This window comes from Anomaloglossus baeobatrachus, chromosome 5 (assembly GCF_048569485.1).
Source record: "Anomaloglossus baeobatrachus isolate aAnoBae1 chromosome 5, aAnoBae1.hap1, whole genome shotgun sequence".
Taxonomy (NCBI): Eukaryota; Metazoa; Chordata; class Amphibia; order Anura; family Aromobatidae; genus Anomaloglossus; species Anomaloglossus baeobatrachus.
The window spans coordinates 264024037-264036092 of record NC_134357.1 but is presented as its reverse complement, the minus strand read 5'-3'; the positions used below and the strand labels follow the sequence as shown (position 1 = coordinate 264036092).

General features: G+C 47.6%; 1 protein-coding gene across 1 annotated transcript in view; it reads right to left on the bottom strand.

Moving 5' to 3' along the window:
- The window catches only part of LOC142309948 (NACHT, LRR and PYD domains-containing protein 3-like), a 156334-nt gene extending 144503 nt beyond the window's left edge, over positions 1-11831 (bottom strand). The window contains exon 1 of the mRNA XM_075347420.1: positions 11771-11831. The gene's annotated coding sequence lies outside the window, so the exon portion shown is untranslated. The remainder of the gene's footprint in view (positions 1-11770) is intronic.
- Positions 11832-12056: the final 225 nt, after the last annotated feature.

Here is a 12056-nt window from a genome sequence, read left to right as displayed (position 1 = left end):
GTCCTCCCAGGTGCAACAGCTCAGCAAGGACGTCGCCCGGATCCTGAAAGCGATGCAACTTCCACCAGAACCCAAAGCCCCCCATGGGATCCTGCTAGCTGACAGCCCAGAGGACGTCCGCTGGATGCGATGGAGAAGAGGTCCCTCATCCCGAGGGAGCAGCAGTGATCTCTATGACTCATCCGGGCAACCCATCTGCTGCCGTTGCTGGGAAACATGCCACTATGCAAGGGCCTGTCCTTTAAACGGGTCAAATCAGGGGCCAAGGGCCAGTCCCCAGGAGTAAGAACACCTGGCCCAGCTGACTGCCATGATCAGTATGTGGGTGGACGACCGGTCCTGTCCATCACCCTGGACGGGATCCCAACCTTGGCATTATTGGACAGCGGTTCCCAGGTAACCACAATCCCATATGTCCTTTATCGCAGGTTTTGGTCGGACGACGATCTCCGACAACCGGACCCTGATCTTACCATCTATGCAGCGAATGGACAACCTATAGACCAGATTGGGGTCAAAGAGGTAACCATAAAGGTGGGAAGGCAGGAAATGAAGGGACAAGGACTGATTGTTGTAGATAATGATGCAAGGGAAAGGAGTCCACAGATGATTTTAGGCACTAATATCATAAATAAATAGCCACTGGGTATAAATACAGTTTATCAATGATAAGTAGCAAATTTTTCTTTTGGTCCGGAAAAATTGTTTTAAAATTTAACTTTTAATAATAATACAACTAAAAGTGATGAAATATCACGAACACCAAACAAACAACATAAAAGGTTATGGCCCTCCTATCGTTTCAAAGGATTCATATAAGCCAAAGAATTGTTTGGACCTTCATCCCAAATGTAATCGGACTTCAATACCCATCAACATAGGTGCCAATTGACATTAGTGTCCACCAATAAATTGGATAAATCTTACCTCACTCCATAATATAGAAATGAATTGGTCTCACCAAATATTATTTGGATGTCATCAAACGCAAATACTGGGGTCACGGAATGCCCCTTAATGATCAGTCCTACCTCCCGACGCGTTTCATTCAAGTATCGAACTCTTCAGGGGAGTTTCAAAAATATTACATCCTTTTAGGGTCCTTCAGAAACTGAACCCAAACATCCGCATGACATGCAACTAGTGAGGATTCATCACATAGCCAATCTGTGACGCATCCAATTTCGGTCCCAATAGTTATGGACCCGTAGCCTATACACCAAAGGCCGCTTCAGCCACATGCATGGTGTATAGGCTACGGGTTCAGTTTCTGAAGGACCCTAAAAGGATGTAATATTTTTGAGACTCCCCTGAAGAGTTCGATACTTGAATGAAACGCGTCGGGAGGTAGGACTGATCATTAAGGGGCATTCCGTGACCCCAGTATTTGCGTTTGATGACATCCAAATAATATTTGGTGAGACCAATTCATTTCTATATTATGGAGTGAGGTAAGATTTATCCAATTTATTGGTGGACACTAATGTCAATTGGCACCTATGTTGATGGGTATTGAAGTCCGATTACATTTGGGATGAAGGTCCAAACAATTCTTTGGCTTATATGAATCCTTTGAAGCGATAGGAGGGCCATAACCTTTTATGTTCTTTGTTTGGTGTTCGTGATATTTCATCACTTTTAGTTGTATTATTATTAAAAGTTAAATTTTAAAACAATTTTTCCGGACCAAAAGAAAAATTTGCTACTTAGCACTAATATCATAGAAAATTGCCTAGGGGAAGTGTTGTTGTTGCTTCACCAGATTGCTGAAGGTCTTGAGGGCGGACAACAAAGAGCCCTGCAAAAAGAGATCCGAGTTATCCTGAGAAAGCAACAGGTAAACCAGATTGGCGGTGAAATTGATAATGTACGAGTAATAGTTGCTAACCCCATTGTGATACCCCCACGGAGTGAAATGATGTTGTGGTGCAGAGCAGCGGTAGGTCTCAGAGGACGGGATTACCAGGCTGTAGTAGAACCCACTCATTCAGAACACTGGCCCACAATCCTGACAGCCAGAGGGGTAGTTGATGTACACAAGGGAAGGGTACCTGTACGAGTGCTGAACTGTGGGGAGGAGGAAGCTAAGCTACCAAGGTACGCTACCATTGCCAAACTGTTTACTTGCCCAAACAACGCTATACAACCTATAGGTCCCCTGATACAAGCTGACTCCACAGAGGACGAGACCTCCCAGAGGACTGGTGCCAAAAATTCCATGTGGGGACTGACCCTACATCCACCTACCAGAAACAAGGGGTTCACCGGGTCATACAGGAATACAAGCAGGTTTTTAGTAAGAACCCACTAGACTTTGGTAGAATCAAAGGGGAGCAACATCACATACCCACAGGCAGTCATCCTCCTATTAAGGAAAGACATAGGCCTATACCACCAGCCCATTACTAACACGCTAAAGACATGCTGAAGGACACGAAAGAGGCAGGAGTCATTAGGGACATTTGCAGCCCTTGGGCGGCTCCCCTGGTCCTGGTGAAAAAGAAGGATGGCACAATGAGGATGTGTGTAGACTACAGACAGATAAATCAGATAACACACAAGGATGTCTACCCTTTGCCATGGATAGAGGAATCCCTCGCTGCCTTAAAAGCTTCTAACTACTTTTCCACCCTAGATCTCACTAGTGGCTACTGGCAAGTATCTGTAGCAGAAGAAGATCGGGAGAAAACAGCCTTCACCACTCCCATGGGCCTCTGTGAGTTCAACAGCATGCCATTTGGACTCTGCAACGCCCCCGGGACCTTCCAGAGGTTGATGGAGTGCTGCCTGGGACACCTCAACTTTGAGACCATCCTGTTCTACCTGGATGATGTCATCGTGTACTCCAAGACCTATGAGGACCACCTGAAACACCTGGCTGAAGTCTTTGAAGCACTATCCCGATATGGGATGAAGCTGAAGCCATCCAAGTGCCATATACTAAAGCCGAAGGTCCAATAACTAGGTCATGTGGTCAGTCCAGAAGGAGTAGCACCGGACCCAGAGAAGGTCACAGTCATCCAGAAATGGCCCACACCCACCACCGTCTGGGAGGTACGTCAGTTCCTTGGCCAGGTAGGCTACTACAGGAGGTTCATCAAGGGCTATACGAAGATGGTGGCGCCTTTGCAAGAGCTCCTAGTAGGTCAAGCAAAGAAGGGAAAGACCTCCGGCCCACCGTTCACCTGGGGAGAAGCAGAAGAACACTCCTTCAGACAAATGAAAGGGTCCCTGACGGATGAAGAGATCCTGGCCTACCCTGATTACAGTCTACCATTTGTGCTGTATACCGATGCCAGCAATCTGGGGCTGGGAGCAGTGCTTTCACAGGTGCAGAAAGACAAGGAACGTGTGATTGCTTAAGCCAGCAGGAAGCTCCGGCCTACTGAAAGAAACCCAGAAAATTATAGCTCATTTAAGTTGGAGTTCCTGGCCATGGTCTGGGCTATCACTGAGCAATTCAAGCACTACCTGGCAGCCACCAAATTCACCGTCTTCACGGACAACAACCCCCTAACCCACTTGGATACTGCTAAGTTGGGTGCCATGGAGCAACGTTGGCTAGCCCGACTAGCAAATTATGATTTTACTGTCAAGTATCGGGCAGGTCGCAAGAATGGCAACACAGATGCCCTGTCAAGGATGCCTCACCTAGCAGACAAGGGTGAAGATGTAGATGACCTTGAAGAGATTGAGCTGCCAGCGTTCCATCGCCATGGAGCTAACCAGTGTCAGCAGTCACACACCAGCCACCAAGAAGTGACCCTGAATCTGCTACCTCACTACAACTGGAAGGAGACTCAGGAGAATGATCCAGCAGTTGGTTTGGTGAAGAAGCTGATCACTCAACCTGGCGCCAGCCTTGATTCCAAAGCCCCGTCTGAAGCACAGCACTTGCGGAGAGAGAGGGGTTGATTATTCATCCACCAAGACAAACTCTACAGGAGCATCATTGACCTGAAGACGCATGAGAAGGTGTGGCAGGTGATTGTGCCACAGAAGGATACTCGGATGGTGCTGGAAGCTTATCACAATGGCGCAGGTCACTTTGGTTGGAAGAAACTGAAGGCACGCCTTAAAGAAAGATTCTACTGGGTGGGCATGAGATCTGCCCTGGAGAAGTGGTGTAGAGTCCATGCAATCTCAGAAGAAAAGACCATCACAGTCAGAGAGCACCACTCCAGCCAATCCAAACCAAACAACCCTTGGAATTGGTGGCCCTGGACCATGTGAAGTTGGCCCCCAGCAGACAAGGCTACACCTATGCCCTCACCATGGATGATCACTACTCCAGGTTCCTGGTGGTAGTACCAGTCAAGGATTTGACAGGCCAGACTGCAGCCAGAGCTTTCCAAGCCCATTTCTGTAGACCACATGGCTATCCAGACCAAGTGCTCACTGACCAAGGCCCAGCCTTTGAAGCTGAGGTGTTCAAGGAGTTTTGTAACCTTTATGGCTGCAAGAAGATCCGTACCACACCTTACCATCCTCAGACCAATGGCATATGCGAGAAGATGAATCACATTGTTCTCAACCTCCTGAAAACTCTACCACTGGAAGAAAGATGCTGGTGGCCAGATAAGCTGCCTGACCTGGTGGACATGTATAACAACGTCCCCGTGAGTTCCACGAACTGCACACCGGCATATCTGATGAGGGCCAGACCTGGAAGACTGCCAATGGATCTGGAAATGGGAATTGAGACCCCTGAAGACCCTCTACAAGGTGCTGATTGGGATTCCACCCGCCAGGCCAAGTACAAGAGAGTACAAGAGTGTGTGGAGCGAAGCTTGACCCAGCAGCGGGAAAGACAAGAAAAAGCCTACAATACAAATGCACCTGCTGTTCCTATGATGCCTGGAGAAGTGGTCCTGAAGAGAAAGAGAAGAAATCACAAACTCGACAATCACTGGGAAGCAGAACTCTACACCGTGTTACCATTAACACCTAGCCGTGAGAAGACATGCCTCATCAGCAAAGATGGAGGAAAGACAACAGCAGTGGTTTCCAGAGACCACCTTAAGAGATGCCCTGAACAGCTAAGAATCCCTGAGGAAGTTTCCAACCCTTGACCAGTCGAAGAACCAAGAGAAAAGATGATCCATACTGTGCTTGGAGATTTTCCTGCAAGTTGGCCTCAATACAATGGAGCTGTTTTAATTCCAGTGATTACCTTCCCTCAACCCAGAGAAAAAGTTAGAGGACAAGAAGAACCTGTTCAGAACTCAGAATAGTCGAGTATAGCTGAATCAGAAGAACATCCACAAGTATTAGCACTCAGTACACCCATCATTCACATTGAGTCACATACACCGGGTGGGAGGACACAACCTCAGACAGATGACAGCATAGTACTGCGTAGATCAACCCGCAGCAACTTTGGTCAGCTCCCAATACGGTATAGAGAAAGTACAGTTTAGTTAAAGTGTCTAACAAGGATGTTTAAAAATATTTTTCTGAAAGTTTAGTAACGTTTAAGAGTGTGCCCACAAGAACTTTTGTGTGAACTGTTTGAGTATTTATTTTATTTAGCACCTGGTTACGTGCACTTTAAAAAAAAATGAACCACAGGCTATTCCTTGCATTGTAAAAAAGTTACCTCAATGGTACCAACCTCAGAGTGTGCCTGTTTATGGGGCATGGCTCTGCACCACCAGGGAGCACGCCTGTTTATGGGGCCTGCTCTCCAACACCAGGGAGCACACCTGTTTATGGGGCCTGCTCTCCAAAACCAGGGAGCACGCCTGTTTATGGGGCCTGCTCTACAACACCAGGGAGCATGCCTGTTTATGATGCCCGCTCTCCAACACACGGAAGCTGGTACACCTGTTTATGGGGCCTACCTTAAACCACCCTCCACAGTAGAGGAAGATTGGAGGAAAGGTCTGGGATAGAGCTGGCCCAGACCTGGTCACCAAAGGGACCGGTGACCTGCCTTCTGGAGGTTCTTGGGTGGGTTCAGGACTTGTGTGTAATGGGTGGTGAAGGATGGTACCTGGTATGTTGTGGGAAAAATTTGTATTTAACTCTCTTCTTGTCTTTGCAGCCCGAGGATGTGCAGTTGATAACCAAGGGGGAATGTGGCGCCCTGACCTGGTCAGGCACCACTGAGTACTGCACCCATGCTGGGACAGTGCTTCCAGGTAATTCCAAAGACCAGAAAGGGGTGTGTACGCACAGACACATAGCAACCGGGTCTCCCACACCTTTCGAGGGGACCCTTGGGTAGCCTCTGGATGAGGCTTGCTTACAATTTTTACCGAGGGGTGTAGTGGAGAGGCTGGAAGTTAAGTTGCAGAGGCTGTAAGGAAAGTAGGAGGAGTGGGCCGGTCTGGGGGTGGAGAGTGGCAGTTGCAGAGAGACGGAGACACACGGACACCCTAGACAGACCCTGCAGGTGTGGTAGCTGTTAGCGGGGCAGAATAGTGACCAGAAAGTCAGTCTGAAAGACACCTGAAGAGAGGCAGTCGAGTACGGGGACTGCTGGTGACTAAGCACGCACAGGGAACAGGTCCCTAGAGCAGACGTCCATTTAGTGATCTGCTGAACCTGTCGGTAAGGGGACTGGAGGTCCCTCGCAAACGATCTAGAGTCCAAGCCTCAGCAGCAACAGGGGGACCCATAAGGAGACAGAGCCAGAAGCCATCTCACCTGGTCCACGCTGCCGGCAAACGGGCCAAAAATGGGAGAAATTGCAGCAGCGACTTCCCTGGATGACCCCCCCCCCGGTACTTTAAGTCAGGGGTTATCCGAAACAAGAAGTGCAAGGAAGGCGAGTTAATAGCTACCCTCAGAACGGTCTGAAGGAATTCCTGGTTCCACCCGGTTTAATCTCAGCATCACTCGGGCTCCTCACAACGAAACATCCAAAAGTGAGTAAGCAAGTTGAAAGACTTTCTGGACTGTGACTGAGTTATTCTGGAACCTGTTGTTCTACACACACACACCCGAGCCCCTGGGGCCAGTCTCACTCTCGGGAGGCCACCCCATCTGACTGCAGATTCCATCAACCCCATACGCTCGTTAAACTGCAGTGGCGGTCACCTATAACCCTGACCGCAAACCGAGAGTGGCGTCACGACTCAGATCTACATATCCTGACATACCTGTTGCCAGAAGGATCCCCAAAGAGAAGTCCCTGCGGCGTCCCTGGAAGTGGAGTGGTGCCCCGGAGGCAACCGCTGCAGTGGTGGGCTTCTCAGTTTGAATCGAGGAGCAGTCATGAAGAAAATTTCCCAAACAAAGAGAAACAGCATCATCCAGCTCATCGCCAAGCTGCATCATGTGAGCGCCATGACATTTGGAAGAATTCAAAATGAAGTCCATTCATTCAAAAGCCAGGAGGTGGCCCTTCGGCAAAATATTGGAGTCAACAAGTCGGCTCATCACAAGGTCTATCAGATCAGATGTAATAAACATGGCAGTGGAGGTGGCTCATATGCTTTGTAATAGTGAGATCTAGGATGTCCCTGCAAGCACTGTGAAAGTCTGGAATGGTGGCCTGAAAAAAATGTGAAGGTTTGACTTCAATATTGTCATAAAAAGCGTTTGCACAAGTTCACAAAAAAGTACAAAAAGTGGATGGTAGAAAATTGAAAACGGGTGATTTGGAGCGATGAGATGAAAGTCAACAGACTAAGCTCTGATGGGTTCAAATAGGTCTGGAAGAAACAAGGTGAAAATAGGCTAATGGATTTCGAAATTGAAGGAACTGAAATGTTTGGTGGCTTGTTTCACAGCCAAAGGTGTTGGATACTTGACCAGGATCATTGGTGGTCTCAATTTGAGCTGTATGTGAGTATCCTTCAAGACGACTTCCTTTGTACACTTAAGTACTATAGGTATGAAAAGGATGACATAATGTTCCAGCAGAACAATGACCAGAAGCATACATCAAGATTGGAGAAAAATGGTTCAATGACAATGAAACAAGGTACTGGATTGTTCTAAAATCTCAAACCAATTGTACACTAGTGGGTAGAGTTGAAGAAAAAGCTGTATACATACTCAAGTGTGTCAACCAGTATGCACCAACATTGGGAACGTGTAGAAGAGACCTGGGATCAGATATCAGTGGAGACATGCTTGAATCTGATCAAGAGCATGTCATGAAGAATTCAGGTAATGTTGAAAGCCAAAGGTGGATATACAAAATACTAACAAAATAATAAAAATTACAATTTAGATCTTTATGAGAAAAATAGTAACAATGCAGTAAAATTACAAGAATCTGCATAACTAATCAAATGCTACATAGTTGCAAGTCAAATTTATAGCCCCTGTCACATTTAACGACTTACCAGCGATCCCGAAAACGATGCGACCTGATAAGGATCACTGGTAAGTCGCTGGGAGGTCACCGGTGAGATGTCACACAGTCAGATCTTACCAACGACGCAGTAACGATCAGCGACCTGTATAACGATCTCGGTGGGCGTTGGGACTGTGTTAGGAGGTCGTTCGTAGGCGTCAAACACAGTGATGCGTCCTGCCCAGCAAGACATCGCCTTTGAAGAAAATAGTCCCAATCATTCAGCAACGACTAGCGATCACACAGCAGGGGCCTGATCGCTGGTAAGTGTCACACATAACGAGATCGCTGCTGCGTCACAGAAATGGTGACGCAGCAACGATCTCGTTAGCGATCTCGTTGTGTGTGATGGGGCCTTAAGTATGAGATAACCAAGGTGATTGTCTATAAAATGAAATAGTTTCCTGCGTAGGCTATGTGCGCACTATGTGCGGTAAAAAAACGCACCAAATCCGCGGGAAAAACGCATGCGTTTTTGCTGTGGATTTGCCACGGTTTTGCCGCGGTTTTGCCGCGGTTTTTCTGCAGGTTGGTCCCTGTGTTTTTTTTATGCTGTAAAGGGGGCTTTACACGCTACGATATCGTTAATGTTTGATCGTCGGGGTCACATTGTTAGTGACGCACATCCGGCGTCATTAACAATATCGCAGCGTGTAACACTTACCAGCGACCTTAGGCGACCTCAAAAATGGTGAAAATCGTTCACCATGGAGAGGTCGTCCCAAACTCAAAAATCGGTAAGGGTTGTTTAGCGTTGTGATTCATCGCTCATGCGGCAGCACACATCGCTATGTGTGACACCGCATGAGCGAGGAACGTCTCCTTACCTGCCGCCGGCCACAATGCGGAAGGAAGAGGTGGGCGGGATGTTTACATCACGCTCAGCTCCGCCCCTCCGCTTTGATTGGCCGGCCGCTGTGTGACGTTGCGGTGACGTCGCTGTGATGCTGAACTTTCCTCCCCCTTGAAGGAGGAATTGTTTGGCAGTCACAGCGACGACGCCGACCAGGTAAGTACATGTGACGCTGCGTAGCGATAATGTTCGCTACGGCAGCGATCACAAACAATCGCATGCGCGACGGGGGCGAGTACTTACACGGTCGCTATCGCTACAAATTGCTAGCGATATCGCTACCGTGTAAAGCCCCCTTAACTGCAATAAATAATATAGATAATAGATAGATAATCGATAGACAGACAGATAATGGATACAGGAAAAGATGGATAGATAGATAGACAGATAGATAGATGAGAAAGACCTATATAATGTCCTATCCTCCTGCATTTTCTAAGCTGGCACCCTTTAGTGACTTTCATGTGGCACTAAAGGGTGCCTAGCCTTGTATTTAGCCATAAAATAAATAAATAATTTAAAAAAAAAAAAACACGTGAGGTCCCCCCATCTTTTGTAGCCAGCTAGGGTAAAGCAGATGGCTGCAGCCTGCAGACCACAGCTGGCAGCTTCACCTTGGCTGGTAATCCAAAACAGAGGGCACCCCACACTGTTATTTTACATTAAATAAATAATTTAAAACAAAAAACGTGGGGTCCCCCCCAAATTGGATCACCAGCCAAGGTAAAGCGGACAGCTGTGGTCTGATATTCTCAGACTAGGGAGGTCCACTGTTATTGGACACCCCCCAGCCTAAAAATAGCAGGCCGCAGCGGCCCCAGAAGTGGCGCATCCATTAGACGTGCCAATCCTGGCGCTTCGTCCCAACTCATCCCGTTGCCCTGGTGCGTTGGCAAACGAGGTAATATATGGGGTTGATGCCAGATGTGTAATGTCACCTGGCATCAAGCCCTGGGGTTCGTGATGTCACGTGTCTATCAGATACCCGACATCACCAACCCAGTCAGTAATAAATAAAAAATAGACAACAAAAAAAGTTTTATTTGAAAAAACACTGCCCACATTCCCTCATTCACCAATTTATTGAAATGAACAATCAATTCCACGTCCGGCGTAATCCAATAAAGGGGGGGGGGGTCCCACGGCGATCCATACCATAGTCACTGTCCAATTCAATGAAGAACAGAATGTTCCCCATTGGCTGGGAGAGCAATGCAGTGACCTGAGCTAACATCAATAGGTCAGCCCAGGTCACTGCAGGGGATGACGAGCGCTGCTGTCAGGAGGTTAGATGAGATCATTACCTGCAGTGATGATCTCCTGCAGTCCTGCCATCAGCGCTGTCACTGCCTTCTATGCCCGCCACGTTGTCAGCAGTATCGCGAGAGCCCGTGACGTCACCGCTAGTGACAGCCTCGGGCCGCGGGCATAGACAGCAGTGACCGTGGTGATGTCAGGAGGCAGGAGATCATCACAGCAGGTAATGATCTCTTCTCACCTCCTGACAGCAGCGCTCGTCATCCCCGCAGCTGCACGCACTGCTGTGTGTCAGTGTCTGCCAGCTCTGCGGCGTGACAAGCTGCTGATACTGCGGGCAGACACTGACACTGCTGTGCTGGCAGCGGCGAGGCCGGAGCGGGACACAGACTGCACGGGCACCTGGAGGTCACACGGAAGTGCTTCTGTGCGGCGTCCAGGGAGTGTGACGTCTGTGTTTACTCTGCTCCGCTTCCTCTTCCAGGCATAATGACATTACTCCCTGCAAAACCGCAGGCAGCGGTATACCGCACATCATTTGCTACCTGCGGTATACCCCCGGAATTTCGCGATTACATTACAGTGAATGAAGTGAAATACCAGGGGTATACCGCAGCTACCTGCGGAAAAGAAGTGACATGCACATTTTCTCAAGAAATTTTCTCAAGAAAATCTTCACAAAGAATTTTCTTGAGAAAAAAACGCAGTGTGCGCACAGCTATTTTTTTCCCATAGGTTTTGCTGGGAAATGTCTGCAGAAAGATTTCAAACATTTGTCAAGAAATTTCTGCAGCAAAACCGCGGGTAAATCCGCGGGTAAAACGGCCTAGTGCGCACATAGCCTAAAATCTGTAGTGAATGGTGAGATATGGAGCCTGAAATTGAAAAGTTTTAAAAAACATTGCTACCCTTTTGCTCGTCAGTGTATCTTGCTTAACTGTAATCACATAGTGCTTATATTCAAGTTATATATGGTTTTCATTTTTGCAATATTTCCACTTTGACTTTCATTTCTATGTGAGTTCTGAAAATAGGCAAACAACTATCAACCACTAAAATATTGCAAAATGTGTCTAGCTTAGTTCTTTTTTTTGTTCAAGAGGAAGAGCTAACCAGTACAGAAACTAAACATCTGCTTCATTTAGTGTAACTTTCATTTATTAGGACAATTATTATTAAAGATCATTTGTGAATTATCCAGATTTGTCACCCTCAGAATACAAATAAAAATGTATTCATTTGGGGCGGCGTGGCTAGCTGATGGCTGAGTGAGCCACATATCACTGTAGCTCCGAGTCTGAACCGTCTAACGGCCACTATTTAACTGAGACATACTCGACAAACCTTACATGAGCAGATGTAAACGCCTGGACAACCACGGGACGAGAGCATACGGCAGGTGGAAAGACATGGACCAGTTTCTGACCACGAATATCCCAATGTGTGCACCAAGCGTGAGAGCCACGATGGTGTTGGCTGGGCACTGAAGCAGTTTCCTGGCAGCAGGAGCAATGAACATCCAGGACTCCGCGTCTGAACACGAGGAGGACTTGGGCAATGAAGGCCCTGAGACAGAGGATCTGGACCTGCATGAAATAAGTAAATATCTTAAAGCAATCCCTACTAAGAAAGACT